Source organism: Podarcis raffonei, chromosome 9 (genome assembly GCF_027172205.1).
Source record: "Podarcis raffonei isolate rPodRaf1 chromosome 9, rPodRaf1.pri, whole genome shotgun sequence".
NCBI lineage: Eukaryota > Metazoa > Chordata > Lepidosauria > Squamata > Lacertidae > Podarcis > Podarcis raffonei.
Genome location: NC_070610.1, coordinates 60073217 through 60079221, shown reverse-complemented (window position 1 = coordinate 60079221; position 6005 = coordinate 60073217).

Sequence of the window (6005 nt, the reverse complement as noted above, 5' to 3'; positions counted from 1 at the left end):
ACTCCACCGATCCTAAAGGTGGAGATTTGGAGGAGCATCTCCTCCCCCATTGATCAGCCCGGATACTGAGGTCCACCTCCGAGGGCCTTCTGAGAGAATCCTGGGAGTTGTAGTTTACTCTCCACAGAACTCTTAGTTAGCATCGTTAGCAAACTACAGTGCTTGGGATTCTTTGGGGGAAAGCCATGTGCCTTAAATGTATGGTGTGGTCCGGATGTGACCCAAGTCTCTTTACTGATCAACCTCTGCCAGTCATCATGGAGGGTCATCAGTAGGAGATGCTTTAGTTGCACCCTCCATTGGTGAGCCTGCATTGAGCAGGAGGTTGGACTAGGTAGAGACCTTCTAACTCCATGCTTGTGCCCTGTAAATATGTTTGTTGCTTTCTAGTGGCACTGGTTGTTATGATGGATGCACCTGGCACCCTCACTTTTCTCTTTCCAAGGAATAACCTCTCAGATAAACTGTGCCTTTGGGATGGAGGCCAACAAATCTCCTGCTGCTAGAAAGCCGTGTGTCAGTACAGATTGAATTTTGGTTGGTATTTGAAGCACGATGTACTTAAATGATCAGGCCTCAAGCTAGCCCTGTGAAATTTCACCCTCGATCGGAAATACTTAGCAAATGTACAGACGGGTACCTGTATTAGTCTGCTCAGGCAAAAAGAGTTTTGCAGGGCAATAGTGACTAGCAAATTTGTTGTGGCATGAACTTTTTGTGGCTTATCAGAATGCCGTCAGTTCTGATTTCTCTGTCCAGTTCAAAGATTTCACCTCTGTAGTGGGAAATGCCTCCTAAACTGAGTTACTTCATATTACTACTTCATATTATTTGTTGCCATTTCTCTTAGAAATGAAAATTAAAAATTCACAAATTATATAGTTACAGAACTTGGCGAGGGTTAGTCTGGGTGTCATATTTGGGATGCCCTCCAAGCCTGTAGTTTTATATATGCAAGGTGGGATTCTGTAGCGGAAAAAAGACTGCTGGAATGGTCAAATCAGTCTTTTTGTTAAGTCGGTCCAAGTCTGTTAAGTATCTCTTTGCATGACTAAAGAGTACAGATGACTGGTTGCCGCAGAAACTATGAGATGAAGAAGCCTCCAGAAGGTCGGCTAAGAGGCAAGGCAGGTTTTCCCCTTCACTTCCAGCTGGGGATGATGTCAGGAGAACAATAGACCTGGGGCCAGCCTAGTCTTGGACTAGGCTGGGACAATGGCATAGGAAGGGGTGTGTGGTGGGTGCGGGTCGCCACGGGTGTCATCACTGAGGGGGGTGACAAACATGGCCATAGCTAGGAGGTGGTGAGGAAGGTCCCCGCCAGGGGCGCCCTCATATGTGACCCAAGTTTGCTCTCCTCTTTGTGGAGCGCTCTCGCTTCTTGCCGGGATGGCAGGCTCCTCCATTTCCATCTCCCTCCGTCTTTCTCTCCAGCGGCGTCTGGATGCCTTGAGCTGATAAGAAAGCCAAGAAGCTGAGGCAGGAGCAGGAGCAGCGTGGCGGCAGGACAGCATGTTCCTGTGCCATTCACCAGGTGCGCTGCTTCACTCTCCTAAGAATAAAAGTTTCCCTAGTCTCGGTTTGGGCGTTGTTGGGTCTCCTGGCTTTTCCCAAGGAAAGGGGAGGGGAGAGAAAAGTGTCCCGTTTCCTCTCCCCACCACCTCTCTGCCTTCTCCAGGACCAATAACAAGCTGCTCTGAGGTACAGTAGCGGCAGGAGGGACAGCGAAGGAGGAGGAGGGAAGAGCCATTGTGTTCTCAGATGGGGGACAGCCTCCCCCATCCTTCTCCCCAACCAGTGGAAGGACTAGACTCAAATTCCTCACCTCTTGACCCCTCAGCAAACCTTTATTTTCCCTCCTTCTCTCTTCCCCCACTTCCCCCCCTCTCCCCCTGACAAAGTTTTTTTGGGGTGAGAGACTTTTCCTCACGCACATATTTTTGTGTTGGTGTTGCTGAGAGAGGAAAGGGGGGTAGTTCTGTGAGGAAGGTGAGGGGGGAGAGAGAAAGAAGGAAGGGCCGGTACCGCCAGGAGGACTTCCAGAGCAGGGGGTGGTGGCCTTGACTAGGGGGCGCAATCTGGACAGTTCTGCTAGGGACGCAAGATCACCTAGCTACGGCTCTGGTGACAAAATGGCAAAAACATGTGTTTTTACAATAATTTTTTTTGGGGGGCTCATGACACTTTTTTGGGGAAAAAATAATATTATTTAAAACGAGTTTAATAACTTCATGTGACAATTAATTTACCTCAACAAGCCAACATAATATGTATTGAAATTTTTTAGTTCAGTCAACAAACGCAACAAAACGCGGCTGAACTTGACGCTGTGTAGTGGAGAGCGTATGGATAAGAAAAGGGAGGGGGTGTTTCTGTCTGCCAATTCACTGAAGTCTGTCTCTGCAGTTTGTACTCAAGCAAGACGTAAACAACCGGTGATTCATCATCACTCAACCCGCAACCAATCCTATCCGCTGCCATGCCTGTCAGTCACCCCACGTCATTCTGTTGAGTTAGTTGTGCATTATTACTGAAGCTTATAAGTGCCGTGCTGAGTTTATTTTTGTAACATTTTTTAGTTCATTGATTCATTGTGATCATCCTCTACTCTATGATATTGAGCTTGGTAAGTAACGTAAATGTTATGATATATGCTATTTGTTTGTATTTGTATGTTAAGCCAAAGCTGGAAAATAGTGAAATTAAGTAAAAAAATTCATTCATAAGGAATTCCCATAACGAAAGAAAGAGTTTAAGTGCTTATGCTCACAATGTTAAGTAAATAAACCAGAAAATAACACTTGCAACTGTATCTTATGTTCTCTTTTAATAATTTCAATGTGGAGGGGGGTGACAAGAAATTTTCAGCACCGGATACCACCTTACCTTGCTACGCCACTGGGCTGGGAAGAGCTACTAATCTGGACTTGATCTTTGTACTGAATCCGAAACTATGGCTTTGGAGATCCCCTGGAAACCTAATGGGGAACAAGCTCTGTCAGTGTGTTAATGCTGTGAGTAGTTTCATCTTATGTTCACTGTTATGTACTGAGTTGAATAGGATCCAAACTGCAGCAGTCTGATTGGTCCTAGAACAATAGGATCCAAAAGGCAGCAGTCTGATTGGTCCTAGAACAATAGGATTCAGAATGCAGCAGTCTGATTGGTCCTAGAACAATGCAGCAGTATGATTGGTTGGCAGGAACTACCCAATCATGCTCCAGATAGAAGTGAATCCACAACCTGATTGGCTTACAGTAGAATTCCGGAATTAGCCAATCATGTGCAGCCCATTGTGTAAATAATGTATATAAAGCAGATACTTTGAGGGGACTTTCATTCATTCCTCCTCACCACTATGAGCTGAATAAAGCGCATGAAATCACCTTGCGACTCTGAGTATATTTCATTCACCATGCATTTATGTGTAAATAAAATAATAAATAACGATGACACCACCATCTCCGGAGACCTGCATTCCAAGGACCTTCATTCCAAACCAGAGGTATGTGTTGGTGCCCCTGAAATTTCTTACCACTTGGAGACTGGAACATACAACAAATAAAATTTGACTGGTGTATCAGACCTGCTTTACCATGCTGCCTAAAAGAGGATAAAGCTGGAAGACTTCAAAATACATCATCTTTTATGAGTTCACTTTGGTGCTCTGTTTGTTTGTTTGTTTGTTTGTTTGTCTATCACAGGACATTTGAAGGCAGCAATCTGACATCACAAGCAGAATTAAATCACATAAAATAAACAGAAACAAACAAACAAAACCCGTACAAACCCCCTGAAAACTCTAGAAAAGCGAGATGGAATTGGATTGCTTTAAACTGCAGACTGCTTGTGATTTGGTGGTGGGTTATGTTTGACTCTGTTTAAGACAGGTGTTTGTGTGTGTCTACTCCAGACCATCAGTATTTTGCAGGAGAGATCCAAGCACATATTGGAAATTTTTATTCTGAAAGCGTGGCCCAGTTTGATAACCTCTGCTGTAAGGAAATCAGGTCCAATGCTTAATTACTAGCTCACCTGAGGGAGCACACTGTGTGTGTTGACTGTAACAAGAGTGGTGCCCACCAGAGCTACAGGTCACAAGAGGATAAAAACTGAGCTCAAAAGCAGAAGAGAAAGCCAAGGCAGAAAGCCAAGATGAAGTGTGGGCAGCAGTCTAAGAGACAGTGCGTGCTTACCTAACATTGTGGCATCAACTGGTTTAAACAGCGCCAATCTAGGCCAGCCTCTCTAATTGGAGACTGTAAGCTAATGAGACCTCATCTTGGCAGACAGAAACTTTATGGCTTGTTCCTCATTCCTTTTAAGAAAGTTAAAGTGCTAAACTAGAAGTGAAAGATGAAGCTACCTCAGGGAACACAAATTCCAAGTTGGCAGGGAGGAATGTGCCACTTTCATTTACTATTTACTAAAGTCGTTCTTTCCTGCTATGCCACTTTAGTTTGTTGTTTAAGCTGTTTGATCCTCATGTGGTGTGCCTGGTTGTTGAATCAGCATGCCTGGCACACCCCAAATTTCATCAGTCTAGAAGCATCCATACTGGCTATTTTGGTCTTACACAGAGCCTCACAAAAAAGCCCATTTCCATGAATTAATGCATTTTCATCCCCTTGTTCTTCCATGGTTTCATGCTGGCACTCTTAAGCTCGTCTCTTTTTATCCTCAAAGCAACCCTGCAAGGTAGACTAGGTGGGAAGATTATGGCTTGTCTGAGGCTATCCATATGGTCTTTAAGGCTGTGCATAGATTTAAATCTTGGTTTTCCCTGAGAGATAGCCAAAGTTGTGTCCTCCAGATGTTATTGGACTATAATTTCCATCAGCCCCAATGATCAGGGGTGATGGAAGCTGGAGCTCAACATCCAGATGTCATGAACTGGCAGGGTGATGGGAAGGAGGAAGCGGGTCACATCAAGAGATGTCACCAAAACTAGGACACAATGGGGCAAGCAGAGGATGGAGAAGGAAATACATGGTGACAGAGGATGGTGAGGGGATGGGGGTCAATGCACAGGAAGCAGAACAGCAGCAGGAGCCATCACCAGAGGGGCCCCTGTCTCCATGAACATGGTGGGCACTGAGGTGTAGGGAGCACTGGGAGGGGCACTCTAGGAGGCTGAAGCAGGCAAGGACCCACAGCTCAGCTCCTTAGTTGGCCAGGTGGGACTCACTAACTCTGGGAGGAGGGGTTTGATTCCTCAACTGGAGTAGGCTTGGAGCAGGTGAGGGCTACCTGCCTCATCAAGTCCAGATGCTGCAGTCAACATGCAAAGTACAAAAGGGAAGCAGAGCTCAGGTGCTGGGTCTGCTCAACTGCTCATGTTGATAAACTTTGGCTTGGGTGCTCCTGGACCTCTATGGGACTGTGCTTTGGGTTTGACTCTGGACTGTATCCTGACTGCTAGACTTCAGATTTGGCTATTTGGACTGCATTTCCTGACCTTTGGACTTGTGTGGATTGGCCCTCGGACTTTGAACTTTGGCATGGTGACTTGCTGCCAGGTAGGCCAGGGGTTCAGGGCATGGGAGGGCATCTCATTGGCCAACCTAGCTCCAGACAGTTCTCCACAATAGTGCAAAAGAAACCCTTCAAGCTGTTTTGCTCCCAGGGTGACATCCAAGTTGCAGAACCCTGGGAATATCAGACTATGGTCTGAGTAGAGCGCTGAGTGAGACTGGGTGTATGTTGACACCATCAGGCAATTGCTTCACTGTGTGCACATATTATGATGTCAAACAAACAAACAAAATCCAGGCTGACATTTTACCTTCCAGGACTCTTCAATAGCAAAATCATACATGCAGGGAGGCACAAATGGTTATGCAAAGCAGCAAATGTTCTCTTTCACACATGCATGTGCACAGACACAATCTTGGAGACAAATACTTGCTCAGGCAATGCTAGTTCCGTATATACACATTCCCAGCATTGTAGTGAGTGATGACAGCAGGAGAGGCGGAACAGCCCGGGCGGCATTCTCCGCCTGA